The sequence below is a fragment of the Callospermophilus lateralis genome, chromosome 4 (genome assembly GCF_048772815.1).
Source record: "Callospermophilus lateralis isolate mCalLat2 chromosome 4, mCalLat2.hap1, whole genome shotgun sequence".
In the NCBI taxonomy this organism is placed as follows: domain Eukaryota; kingdom Metazoa; phylum Chordata; class Mammalia; order Rodentia; family Sciuridae; genus Callospermophilus; species Callospermophilus lateralis.
In genome coordinates, this window is record NC_135308.1 from 69,937,997 (window position 1) to 69,953,362 (window position 15,366).

Consider the following 15,366-nt stretch of genomic DNA (forward strand, 5'->3'; position numbering starts at 1 on the left):
AGAGAAGGAGAAAGTTTTGGAGATGGATAATAAGACAAGTTTGTACATAATGAGTTTAAGGTGTGCATGGGACCTCCAAACAGATATAGGAAATAAGCAGATGCAATTATCAGCCTTAAGAAAGTAGAGAGGCTAAACCTGATTCAATCTGAGGACTTATAAATGGCCACACTATTTCCAGGAAAGTTTACATCCAGTCTCAGAAGGGGATGGACTCATCAAGGGGGAATAGATAATGACAAGGGACATGTCCTCATAATGGAACCTGGACAAGTCAAAGATGTAAGAAGATATAAGGGATGAACAAAGTGAGAGAAGCCTCCTGATGGTCCCATAAACAAAGAATAAAAATACAACACAGGACTTCTTTGACTCAGTTGTACACTATGTGCCTCCTAGAGATGCGGCTTTGTTGGAATGAGGATAGGGACTTTCTCACCAAGAGAAAGCGTTTGCACCCTGACACCATTGATCTTCCATCTGTCCTTGTGAACTTGCTAAGTCCTTCTGCTCTCATGACATTGTCCCCACTTCTCCCTTTCTTTGAGGGTGATGCAAGTAGATGCAGACCTCAGCAGAATCTTCAATGGGCAGAGATACAAGAGGGGCCCCCACCCCAAATCACCATCCGTCCCCTCCATCTCCACTCCTCAAACTCTGGCCAATAGGCTGTGTCCTAAAGCAGCAACTAGAATTCAGTGAATAAGGAAGAGAGCCTACTCCCTTATGCCTGGGTCTTTGTCTTACCCTGAGCAGAGCTGGCAGAATGACTAAAACTAGCAGATTTTCCTCAGACAGTAATGCTTTAAGGTGACTTCTGCATGCCCTTTCCTTTACATTTTAATGGCACTCTAATGTTGAATTAAGATGGAATTCCTATGGAAATGCACAATGTCTAAATCAATACTTGCTGATTAGTGTCATGAGGATGAATATCAAAAGATATAATAATAGCAATGGTGGGGCCCAAACCAGGGTGAATGAAGCCACCCATGTCCATTAACTTAAGCCTGACTAATGCTAAATTACAATAAAATATCTAGGAAATTCTGGCCAGAACCATTTTAAGGCCCAGAAAATGTAGCCTAATTAGCAGTATAATGACAAATGCAAGAAGAATTCATTAAGCTCCAAGACCTCTCATAGGAGGAGTCTTTTTAGACTCTTCCTTTTCTACCAACAGAATCCTAAGAAGTTAGAGTAGTTTAAATACCACCATGCAACTGCTCACTCTGGTGCTGAGCCTAGTCAGGCTTCATGTGGGCATCAGGGGATGAGCTAAACTCCCCCTTGTCCTTCTGCTACTTGGGGGGATATCTGCTTCCCCTTCTCTCGTAGTCACATCTATCAATGTCTGCGCATCTCTTCATATGTCTGTATATGCTGTATAGTATAACCACTGTGAGTGTGCACTTGCATGCCGGCCATCCTGAGACTGTCTGATTCTGCCTTTGCCTTCTACCCATGTAGCTTTTGGGAAGGTTACTCTGTATCTCAGTTTTCCAATGTGAAAGATGGAAACAATAATAATACTCAATAATGTAGATATGAATATCAAATATGTTATTATATTTAAAGGACCTTTAATAGTGCCTTCACCCAGTGGAATATAGCAACTGTGAACTGTTACCTCTTTGATTATCTTTGTATGTGTTTTAGAGACAGGAGAATTAAAAACAAGCCATTTGGACAACTCTGTCCCACCAACAGCTCCCAGCTCAGAAGCACACAAAGCACTGGCTGTTATGAAGGAAAGAAACTTTTAATAGAAAACATGTAATTCAATCCAGTTTATTTACAGATGAAGAAGCTAAGACCAAGGTAGGGGACAGTGACTTCCTAAGGTCACTAGGTATTTCTGTTCCATTTAAACAATTATTAAGTACCTCCGGTGCCTATACTGTGTACTCATTACTAGACTACATCATGAACTCATTAGTCCTTGTTAAGGAGCTGATCATATTGAGAGGAAGACAAACATGTCCACAAACACATAGATATAAAGGGGTAGGGTAGGTGATGAGAGAGAGGAGAGAGACAGAGATGTTAAGACTGAGAGGCTTTAGAAACAGAATCTAACCTGCAAATTTGAAGGAGATTTTAAGAGGAGCTGAACCTTAAATTTGGTTCTGAAGGATAGAATGAGTTAGCCAGGCAGTGAAAAAGAGGAGACATTCATTTTGTGCATGAGCAAAACTGCAGGTGTGTAATAACCAGGTAATTGTGAGGGACTAGCGGTTTGACCATATTGGAACAAATAGCACCAGAAGAGGAAATGATAGGACATGAAACTATGGAGAACTCTGATGCTTTGGCCAAGAGATTTGAGTTGTCTCTGCAGATAGTAGGGGGCCATGGAAGGATTAAGTAGAGGAGTATAACATTTTTACTTTTAGATGAAAATATTCTGACTTTATCTGGAGAGTGGATTTTGAAAGAGTAATATGGCTAGAAGAATTTCAAAGGGGGATAATTTCAGTGACCTGAGTAAGAGCTTATGAACAACAGAAGTAGAGATAGAGAAACAGATGAGAGAACTGAAGAGGGAAAGTCAGGTAAATTTGATGACAAGATGGACATGAGTCTGGAAGAGATAAAGGAACAGAAGATGATTTCAGGTATCTTATGAGTGACAAGATGTACCATGGAACCACAGGTTGAGAAAGTGAGACTGTAGAACAAAGAGAAGAAAGATGATCAGTCAACTACGTCCAGTATTGGTTTGGCCAGTTGGTCCTCAACAGGTATGGAAGAAACCCTTAATGAGCTATTAAAACCATTCAAAGAACATTTATAAAAAGTGTAATAATGGATCAAGGCCTTATTCCTGAGGACAGAATATTTAAGGAAGAGTCCTAGGTAATTTCTCTGAAGATGCCAGAGAGATCACTAAACATGCAAAGTGAACCAAAAGAGATGAATCCCTGATGCCAATGAAGTAAGGAGCCCATGGTCATGAAGTCAAATGCAGAAAGGATATCTGATGACAAGGGTTGAAAACAGCCCATGGTAGGTCAGAATGAGTATGGCCACGTGTTGACCTTGACTAGAGCAGTCAAAGTGGCAGTGAGGGAAACCAGAGTGAAATTATTGAGGAGGCTTAGGTTGGGAAGTGGTGAAGAAAATTAGTATAGACATCTATCCCAGGAACACAGATTTTTTTTTTCTGAAGAATGAGAGAGAGATTGTTGGTTGGAAGAGGATTTAAGGTCAAAGAAGAATTTTATAAGGAGGGTAGGGACTTAGTCATGTTTAGTGGCAGAGGGCAAAGAGCCAGGGGAGAATAAGAATTTGAGGACATAGCAAAGAAAGAGGCAATAGTTGAAACAGAGTCCTAGGAGAGCAGAAGGGCACCTGGAACCACAAGAATTGGGTAAATGGAAAATGGAGAGAAATACCTTGTCCTCTGACCCCCAAGGTAAGAAGCTGACTATGGAAAAAGAGCTGATAAGTTTGAAAGAGGGTGATGGTGAAGACACAAAAATTAAAAGTGCTTTATCCTTGATGGTCTCATTTTTTTAAAGGAAGTAGGACCAAGTTTGTGGTGCTCTGAATGTAGAAGTGGTGTCCAGTGACAGATTTAGGAGAAATCCATGTATAAAAAAAGAATCATCAAGCGATGCAGAAACTGTAGCTGAGAATGAGCTAGAATTCAAACCCAGGTTTACAGCTTCTCAGAGGATGACAGCTCTGCTGGAACTTTTAGATAACTCAGTATTGGTGATATTTTTGTACCTTAGTTTCTAATTGCATTATTTCCCAGTGGATTTCATTACAAGTCATTCTATATCTGCTTAGTTTAGAATTCAAGATATAACAAACCCAAACTTTTTTTACATCAACATTTCTCTACCTCTCTTGCCACATAGCAGACAACATGAAAAATCAGGAACCATTTTTGCTCTCAGTGATCTAGAAGAAAAATGTACTTTAGGGCCAATCCCATGACATTGATTTCTTAGAATCAACTACAGATGATAAGAGAAACTCAAAATTCATCTGTAAATAAAGAACCATAATTGGTGACCTTCCTCAAAGCCTGAAGAAGACTTGTGTCTTTCTTTCTTCCCCATGGACTAAGATTTAGGGACCTGATGGTGTCCAGGACGGTTTCTGCAAGCAGAAACATGGTGGTGGTAAACTCAGAAAGCATTTGTTAAGTTTGATGGTGGGGAATGGTGGAATAAGGGTGAGTCTACACAGAATCACTGTGATTTGACAAGGAAGGCTGAGTAGGGACCCAAACCCTGGAGGTCTGTCATTCTAACTCCATGCCTGTTGGAGCCTGTTGGCAGCTGTAGGTCTTTGTATTTGTCTATTCAGTTTCAATCATTGTATTCGTAGGATTAGGAATGTCCCCGAGTGTCATGTGCTTCCCTGATACTTATGTCATTGTTTTAATAACAGAATAGCCACAATCCTGCTTCGAAGTTGAAAATTTGAAATATTTCTTAAGAAACACACAGGGAGAAAGTGAAAAAAATGTGAATATAAGAAAAAGTATATTGTGATGATGGAGTGTGTTTCAGGTTTTTTTTTTCCTTTGATGTAATAAACTGTCCAAAAATATCATGGTTTAAAATAACAACCATTTAATTTGTTCACAATTTTATGGATCTGCAGTTGGGGCAAGTCTCAGCAGGAATGGGCTTAAGTCTGACCCACTTAGTGTTGACAAGGTTTCACTGGGATTAGAGGACTCTCAACGTCCTTAATCACATAAATGGATGCTTGATGTTGGCAGGCTGCTGGGACAACTCAGGGCTCTGCCACTTTGTCTCTTTTTCCAGCTAATTAGACTAGACTTTCTTATGTGGTGGTTCAGGACTCCAAAAGCACAAAATTAAACACTGCCATACCACAAAATCCTAGGAATAGAAGTCAATTAGTGTAATTCCCACCACCTCCTATTAGTCAAAGCAACAACCAGGCCAGCCAAGACTCAAGGAGAGAGGAAATAGACTTCACCTCCTGGTAAGTTCAGGCATATATGTAGAATTTCAAACTTTCAAAAATGTTGGTAAACACAAAGCAATCACTGGTTTAGCACAATTTTAAATCTGGGTTTATGTCATCAATTTCTCTGACTCCAGGGAGAAGGAATGTTACTTGATTACAATCTATTACTGCTTTGGGGAAATGGTTCCAAAATATATTGTTTTCCTCAACAAGCTCTTAATTCTGCCCTCGAGAATTCATTATTTAAAGCATCTTTCATTTTCTATTAAAAATTGTATTTTTCACATGTGAAGTTTCTACCCAAAGAAAGTTGGGAGCCCAGAGTCCTCGTTGTTTTCAGTGGCCTCTGTCCCCAAATCCAAGTGGGTAGTGCTTTCTTCAGTACACTTCTCTTTAAAAATGTGTAGGTTTTCTATAGATTGTATTGCAGTTTACTCTATGATGCTATAGTACATTGTTTCCAAGGGCCATAACCATGCCTCCAATCCCACAGGAACTTTTGAAATGTGACTTTGCCACCCTTTCCATCAAGATTTAGAGCCTATTCAGTTTTTCACTGAAACTAAGTTAAACTTGTGACTTGCTTTGAACAATAGTATGCAATAGGAGCAACACTGTGTCACCTTCAGGACTAGACCTGAAAAGGCCTGGAAGTTTCTACTGTAGTACTCTTAGAGCCCTGTACCGCTGTGGAAGAAGTCCAAATTATCCTGGTGGAGAAAAAGGCCAAGTGCAGGGGCACTGATATACCCCAACTTAGGAGGGCTATGTTTCCAGTCATGAGTGGGATCCATGAGTAATGTCAGCAACATCATGTGTCCCCATTGAAACTGGCCAGAATTTTTGGTGTATAAAATTGTAAGCAATAAAATGGTCACAGATTTAAGCTACTAAGTTCTGAAGTGGTTTGATATATATAAGCAATAAATAACCAAAAGAAGAGGACTAGTTAGAAACTTCTCAGAGGCTTCATACATATGTTTTAATCTTGTTAAATTCATTAAATTTTGGAGGCTCAAAAATTCGGTCTCATTTGAGATTCCCACATAGATCAGACTACTTAATCTGACCTATGCTAGCAAAGCTCACACAGAATGAAGAATAAGCTTCTCATACACAAAAATGTTGTTATCAGGTGAACAAGATGTTCATTCACATCTCTGGCCCATGAAGCCTTCTATAGAAACACGATTGCTAATTAGAAGGTCATTTGGTAAAATGGATCCAGAACAAGGGGAATAGGAAATTAGGTTGTCCAAAAGGTTCAACTATGGTCATGCCTTTTAGAGGGACTGCACCTTCCTTCTACTATAAGGTATTTTTTTCTTGGTACGAGGGATTGAACCCAGAAGCACTTAACCACTGAGCCATGTCTCCAGCCAGTTTTTATATTTTATTTAGAGACAGGGTCTCACTGAGTTGCTTAGGGCCTGGCTAAGTTGCTGAGGCTGGCTTTTTACTTGAGATCCTCCTGCCTCAAGCTCCTAAATCTCTGGGATGACAGGTGTGTGCCACCAGGCCCAGCTTGGAAGGGATATTAAGGCACCCTCTAAAGTGCTTGGACACTCCTCAAGTTCACCCTCCCTCTCCCTTATGATTTTACAGATAGGTTTATGTGTTTCAAGGCAAGTCAAGACTTGGACATCCCCAAGTACTCCTCTCTTATTTGATGTTTCTCTGTTCTGATGATTCTCAGTCTTTTCCCTCAGAGAACTTGTAGTGGGTTCTAGAGACATCTTTTGTCATCACCACTTGCGGGTGACGTGACGAGGGCACTACTTGTTACTAGTGAATTCAGACCAGAGATGCTACTAAACATCCTACAAGGACAGGACAACCTTCACCGCAAAGAATCATCCAGCCCCAATGACCAGATTGAGAAAACCTGGCTTACTCTAGTTCATTTTCTGTTGATTGATAGTTGAACTCCTAGGGTACAATCTTATTTTTCATTTTTTCATGTGTTAAAAGGCATCATTGCACTCCGTGAACTAATGTTTTACTCATTACTGATCATTTGTAAGTGTTTCTTGAAGGACAGTGATTTCTGTATTACATTTATGTAAACCATTATCCCTCTGTTGAAATACTTTATCCCTTACTGCATAGGGATAAATTGCTTACGCTAAATTGGCATTTAAATATTTTTCTTGAGTAAAATCAAAGAATTATGTGTCATGTCTTTGTATATTCTAAACACATAGCATCAATTTTTGCCTAATTAGGGATATGATAGTTTCAATATTGACTTCAAGTTAATTTGTGTGTGTGGTGGTGGTGGAGGGGTGTCTTTAAAACACGATATAACCTTCTATTTCTGTATGGAGTAGTGTCACAGCTAAAAGTTTTTCACGTTTTTGTGGAGAACATGCCTTACATTGCTATATGAGGATGGTCAGTTTCCAAGAGGCCACAGTAAGATACTAACACAAGTATTCTATGTCTTAGGGAGGTGTCCTCAGAAGATCAGGCAGCCGGGGTGATAGAGATGGAGACCATTAGAAGGTGATGGCTGAGAGGTAGTTCCATAAAAATCTCTGAGAAAAGAGCCACCAGATGTAGTGGCACAAACATGTAATCCTATGAACTTGGGAGATTGAGGCAAGAGGATGTAAGTTTGAGGTCAGCCTCAGCAATTTAGTGAGGTCCGAAGTAACTCAGTGAGATCCTATCTCAAAAAAATTTTGTTTGTTTAAAAGGCTGGGGATATACCTCTGTGACTCAGTGGTAAAGCACCCTGGGTTCAATCCCCAATACCAAAAACAGAAAAAAGAAATCCTAAGAAAAGGCCAGCAGGTTGTCTGAATTGAATGAGAACATGAACCTCAACCTTTTGTTGTTGTTGTTTTTGTTGTTGTCATTTTGCTAATATACAGAAGTGCAACTTAGTATTTTACTCTTTTGGACTTATGAAAACAAGTGTTGGTGCGATTGTGGGAGAAAAGGTACACTCATCCATTGCTGATAGGACTGCAAATAGGTGTGACCACTCTGGGAAGAAGTATGAAGATTCCTCAAAACACTCAGAATGGAACCACCATTTGACCCAGCTATCCCACTCCTTGGTTTATACCCAAAGGACTTAAAATCAACAAAATCTAGTGATGCAGCCACATCAATGTGATGTTTATAGCAGTACAATTCACACTGGCTTAACTATGGAACCAACCAGGGTGCACTTCAACAGATGAATAGATAAAGGAAATATATATATATCTTTATATATAAATATATATCTCATATTATATATATATATATATATATACACACACACATACACATACACACAATGGAATATTACTCTGCCTTAAAGAAGCCTTATGGCATCATTGAAGGTAACTGGATGGAGCTGGAGAATATCATGCAAAGAGAAATAAGCCAATCCCAAAACACCAAAGGCTGAATGTTTTCTCTGCTAAGCAGATACTGATCCATAATTGGGGGGCTATAGAGAAGAATGAAGGAACTTTGGGTTGGGCAGAGGGGAGTGAAGGGAGGAAAGGGGGTGTGAGAGTGGGAAGGATAGTGGAATGAGATAGACATTATTCCCCTGTATGCACATATGATTACGCAACTGGTGTGATTCTGCACCAGACACAGCCAGAGGAATGAGAAGTTGTGCTCCATTTGTGTACAATGTGTCAAAATTCATTGTACTGTCATGTATTAGAACAATTTTAAAAGACAAAAAAAGAAAGATAAAGAATAGTCTTGTAGCTGAATGTAGTCTCTTTTGTGAACGTTACCTTGTCTGCTTCACAAGAATGTCCTAGATGTGCTATTGTTGAGTGCAGTATTTAAACCCATCCATCCAGTCATGTTCATTGGCAGTTTTGTTGAAATATTATTTTATTTCTACTTATTTGGGGATTATTTTTCTATCAATTTATATTCAATCTGTAACTGCGATTTCTCATTTGCCTCTTTTGCCTTTTACTTTGGTTACTAGTTGCTTCCTGAAATTTGGAACAACTAATTTTTTAAAATTTTTTTCAGTTATGTAAACATTAGGATATATTTTGACATAATCACAAAAGCATGGAATATAATTTGCTCTAATTCTGTCCATAGCACACTTCCTCCTTCCCTTATCACCTCCAAACTGATCTTCTGCAATTTATTTATTTATTTTTTTAAAATTAGTGTCTTGTAGATATACCTGATGTAGGGATTCACTGTGGTATATTCATACATGTATATATAAAAGTCAAACCCCATCTTATCTCGCCCCTTGCATCTAGGCAAGCTACTCATATAGCCGTCCAAGACACATTAATGGTGGACAGTATACAAACTTTCCAAAGTACAGGACAGTTCTGTTGGCAACTTCTACCACACATCAAAATTTCATTTGCTTTTCCCCTTCATCTCTTTCAAAACAATGATCAGGCATTTCTATCAGTTCCCCATTTATGTGTGCTATTGAAAAAGAGGACTAGTACATAAAATCCCTAAGAGCTAACAACCCCAAAATTGTTTCTATTTGGCTCAGGAATGCATCTGATGTAGAATAAAAAGGGTCTTTTTGAGCAGATGACTTAAGGCCAAGTCATGGTTAGTCACTGAGTGAGTATATAACCACTGGAAAATCATTTAAAATTTTCTGGACTTAGTTTCTTCTGTAAAATGAGAATAATGATGTTTTATGTCTGGGATTTCTATGGCTCAAATGAGATAATACATGAAAGTTCTTTGTAAGCTATAAAATGCTATACAAATATATGAGGCTATTTTACTATTGTTAAAGTCATATTTGAGCACTGAACTATCTGGCATGGGCACAATTTGCTTTAAATCATTAGACTATGAAAACCTGACCTAAAGAGCCCAGGAAAGTCGATGCTTAATCATCCTGATGAGTTCCTGGACCAGCCCCACTGGAAAGGGGGAAATTTTGCCCCCATCATAATTAACTCACTGTCCGAGGATCTCATGCCTTAAAACCACATCTTAGAGAAGATTGTAGTTCTCTAATGGACTGTTCTAGTGGAAAATGGAGGCCTGAGTCTTCTCTTGCTACCCTCTGGGCCACAAACTCCACTGGGGGAAAAGTAAACACGGTGAGCCATTGGGTCTCCCAACACTTACACTGAAAGTAAGGTTCATAGAAAAAATTTCAATGTGAGTAATGAAAGGCCCACTGTTTTTCCCTTCGAAATGATGAGATCCCTTTGTTTTGTGTGCTAGGTTGAAAGAAGCACAATCTTAGTCCTCTAGAGTTGCATTATGTAATAGTATTTTTTTTTTATTATAGGGTCCTATAGGATATTATGTTTCCTAGAAGCCCATCCAATTTACACAATTTGGCTTTTAGCAACTCACAGAAATCTAGCAATTCTAGGAAACCACTTCTGTTTCATGAGATCCCATATAGCACAGCATGCCTGTAGGGGTACAGCTGTGTACCCCCTCCTTGCCAGCAGGTCTCACAACACAATGCCCTAGACAGCTTCACCTAATTGGCTAGAAGCCACAAGGGGAGAGTCATACAGAGCTTCCTCTGGCTCTAAGACAGCATTTATCACAGAGCCTCGTGAGTCTTTGGCTCTGGGATGTGAGGTATGTGTGGCACAAGATGCCCAAACAGTACATGAGATAAAGGTAAAGTGAGAAGACGGTGAAGTCAGGAACCAGGAAGGGCCACAGAACTCACTGGGTCTGGACCATGAGATCAGAACCAGACCGGTGGACAGATTCACCATCAAAGCTAACCAGAGAGTAGGTGCTGTGGCCAGGCAAGTTTTTCCATGGGTCTGTGCACAGTTTAGATGGGTTCTCTGAATACCATCTTACAGCGCAGGCTGAGCCCCTGCAGCTCACCACAGATACCCAGCAGCTGGCCTAAAAGGTGGGTTCTCTGAGCAGAATTGGGCAGAGGCCTCTCTCACTTTTTATCTTCTGGGTCCAGCTATAGCTTGACACACTGTTTGTGCCTAGTGAGTGTTGAATGAATAAATGAAAGGGAACCCAGGGTCTTGAATTCTGTTTTCTGAGTCTCCCTTTCCCTCTTCACAATGGGTTCTCCATACTGCTTCTTCCCAACCCCTAATGCAGTGGTAAGCACATAAGAATCACTTCAAGAATATTTTCCCTCAATTGAGTAAATCCTATGCCATCATTACAGAATAATTCCTAATATGAATTATTTTTTCCCTCCTGTCTTCTCAGTTACTTCATTCATGTGTATTCCAGTAAGGCATTCAGTACACTGAATTCAACTTCTTACAAAATGTGTTTGTCATCCCTGTAACATTCAAACTGTATAATGGTAGACACTTATTCAGCTTGTCTCCTTTGTCTTGATGCCTCATACCCTAACATGACACCTTTCACAGGGTTAATGGGAAGTAGATGTGTGCAGGATCAGAGTCCAGGGAGCAATCGCTGGAAACCTAGTCTCTTGTTGCTCCTCTGTCCTGCCCTGGTGTCACATTGGAGCACAGACTAGGTCGCTTTAGCAAGTCACTTCTCTCTGGGACTCAGCAAAATAAGAACATAGAAGCAATTTCCTCCTTTTCTCTTGCATTCTATCCTCCTCTATGTGATCTCTTTTGCTTCATTATGGAACCCATAACTTATTAGAAGACCTTCCAAGACACCATGTGCTTTGCTATAGCTCCTCTTTCAAATAGTTGGTTTGGGGATTTATTCACTCATCACAAAGTAAAATCTGTTTTGGTTCTTCTTTCTAGAAGGAAGGTGGTGGTAAAGGATTGAGGTGAGCCAGACCATCTGGAGTTTTCCCATGACCAATGGAAGAATCTACCTTCAGACTGCTTTTCTTTGAAGAAGCTGTCAGACAGACACAAGAAGTAAAGAGTTGGGAGACAAAGGGCTGTTACGGATTTTGTTATTTTAATTAATAACCAATGCATCCAATTAGTTTGAGAAAATTGATATCTTATATCTGTCAATCAAATGATAGAAATGCAAAGTTCAACAATGAGAGAGTTCAGCTAGCAGTGACCTTGGAAGTTTCTTAATACAACCCCTTGTTTTACAGAGGACAAAATTTCAACTCAAATGAAGAGAAATGATTTGCCTGAGGGTACATGATTTAGTGGCATGGAATGAATTAGGACCCAGTGCCCAGTGCCACATCTGATAAATCACAGTAGGAGCCTTTTAAGTGTGAATGAGAAGTTAAGTGGTGGGTAAGTGTTTGCCCTCCTTTCTAAATGTCCCTGGTGGCCTGTGTTACACAAACAGCCATAGAGCTGAGTGGAGAGTTTGACAAGGAGCCACCACAACCTAGGACTCATGCTTGCACATTGATCTTCTTTAAGAATTAGGTGACAGAAAGCTATTGACTCTTCCTTCACAGACCAAGAACCTAAATGCAGAAAGACTGAAGGACATGTCCAAGGTCAAGGCAATCCCTTCCAGTTATTGCTACCTGACTATTTGCAAAACCCACCCATCATCCCCCTAACCACCCTGAGGGACAGGTAATATGAGTCTGAATCTCTGAATGGGGAAATAGAAATTCAGAGGATTTAGTTCACGTAAACAATTAGCCCTATCTTACACAGCTAGTAAGTAAGAGTTATTTGGGAGAAGAACCAAGTACATGAGTGAAAAGAAATCTATCTGCAGAAACAGACATATTTAGCAAGAGCTCACCAGTGGTCTACGTCAACTACAGGGCCTGGTATAAGCTAGAAATTCAGTAGTTGAGGAACATATTGAACAAGCAGAGGGGCAGCTACGTTCAGCAGCCTCCTATATGGGGCATGCCATGTACATCTGTCTGGATCACGGATTAATCAGGCCTCAAGACACATAGTTGGCAACTAATGGAGTACTGTTTTATAATACATGTTGACTGCTGTTGCTTTAGAGTGTTCCTGGTACTGCAAATCTCAGCATCTCTCTGAAATTTCTTTTGTCTTTATAAAAATCCAATTTGACACATGGCCACATGTTTTCCATCCTTAGCCTGAACGTATGTCATTTATAAACCATCAGCTCACACATACCCTGACTTCCTGGGAGCTACAGAGCCTGACTTCATAGCAATTGCACTCAATGAAGACAAGCAGGACAGGATAGATTTTAATTGGGAAAACTCAGTTCAAAAAATATAACTCAGTGTACAAAATCAGATATTTTTCGTTCTGTTGAAAAAACTGCAAATTTCCCCTGAGATGATTATTTAACACGTATCAAGCAAGTTTCTATTTCCAAAAGAACAAAGCTTAATGTTTTGCTTCTGGATAGTAGCACAGAAAGAATGCCATCTCGGAGATGAGAATCAGAGGATTGGCTTGGGGACCTCAAATTCTAGGCAAATATAATGAAACTATGTTATATATTTAAAGTACCATAGCATCCCGAAGCACTTTTTTTTAATTCTGTGTTTAAGAGCTGATATTTTTAAGGACCTACTATGTGCTATGTTGTTTGGAACATTTTTATTTCACTTGATTCTCAAACTACCCTGTGAAATATACATCATTACACTTTCCATGTTAAAGAGTAGAAAATGAGATGTATGGGTTTTAAGCAATTTGTACAAGGTGTCACAGCTAGAAAAGGACACGTTGGAATTTGTACCCATGGTCCCAGGACGTGATTCACAAATATAACAAGCCTCAAAATGGTCATACTATTTCCATTCAACTGAGGAGAAAAACAAGTCCCCCCAGGGAAGCTAACCTTACCAAGGCCACAGTCAAGTAGCAGTAGGACTGGGACCTCAAGGTCCACGTTCTTTCCATGAGCAGATCTTCTGGAACAGTCCATGGGAGAGTGGGAGGAGGAAAAGGGAGCTCTCTTCTCTTTATGCAAGGGGGTTTTAAGTCTTCCGGCAGCAAGAAGTCCCCACTGGGACTGTCCCAGCAGTGCCAGGGAGTTGGCTTCAGGCCACTTGTTTGAGGTAGACAAGGAAGAAACCAAAAGCAAAAAACACGCAGTCTTTTGTCGCCAGCAAGCAGCTGGCGAAGCGCTGACCTTTAAAGACTTCAAAGGAGGCATTTGCCCATCATACAGAGACTCCGCCTTTTGGAAACTGGAAAATGTCGATTGCCACTCTTTAGCTCTGCCTGGTCCTGCTAGGAATAATAGCCGTGACAGCGATTTATTTAATCCAGCTATGAGCCAGATGCTGTGCTAATCTTTGTGTGATTTGGGGCACCCAAATGCCCCTTTGATGGAGGTAGCACTGTTAATCTTTTGCAGATGAAAAGATGAGAACTCTGACAGGGAAAGTGACTTGCCCAGGGTCACATCTAGCTAATAAGTGGCAGGACCAGGAATCATCTTCTGGTTCCATGATGCCTCTAAAATCTCAAGTCCGAAACGGATCTTCTGTTCTGCCTCCCTACCACCGAGTCTTCCTTCTCTCAGGCATGGCGATTCCATCCTTCCAGTTCAGCTGCTCAGTGTGAAAACCCTGGGATCACCTTGGTGTTTCTTTTCTTCTTATACTCCACATCCAATTTGGCAGGAGGTTCCCAGATCCTGATATGCCTCACCTCTCACACAGCCATCCCCCTGGTCCAAGTCCCTGTCATCTTTTGCCAGGGGTATCCCTGCATCTGCCATTCCTTTCCAACAACCCATTCCCAATGCAGCCTCCAAAGTGCTACTGTCGAAATAGAAGTCAGATTAGGAGGCCATTTCCAAGAATTCCCTAGTTTCCCAGCCAAAGTCCTGACCAGGATCCACATATCCAAGAAAGGCTGCCTTCCCAAGCCCTCTGACCACTCCTGCCTCATCTCCTTTCTCTTTCTCCCCTGTCCATCCACTCCACCATACCCACCCATCTTACCATTGCTCACACATTCCAGGATGCTCCTAGCCTAGGAACTTGGCTCTGGCAGTCCCCTTTGCCTGCAATGTCCTCACCCCAGGTACTTGCAAGGTTCACTTCCCGACTTCCTTCAAGTTTTTAATTCAAATGTCATCCTTTTAGTTAAGGCCCATCCCAACTGCCTCTCTCACTTAAAATTGCAGTCCTCCTCCTGAAATGCACAACCTTGGTTAGGATGCTCCATGTCTTAGGAAGGAAGCCAATGTCCTGACCATGGTCCACATGCCTGTCAGCACTCGGCATCACGCAACTTACCTAACATTTCGTAGCTTATCTCCCTTAGTATTCAGACACTGAGTACTCCATTAAAGATACACTCAAGAGAATATAAGTTCCCAAAGGCAGGTTTTATGTTGTTTGATTCATTATTATATTCTATAACAAAATAAGTAGCATGAATGAGTGATTGTAAATAAAATGAATAACTGAATAGAGAAGGCTAACCTTTACTGAAGGGGAAGGAGTGCCCCTGTACAGGAAGGTTTCCTTGGACCTAGGCCCCCCTAACAATGAGAACTCAGGCCTTGCTCCATCTCTGGCACACAAACGCTACTCTACCCCTGCCTTCATAATCTACCTCCAGGTCTAGGAGA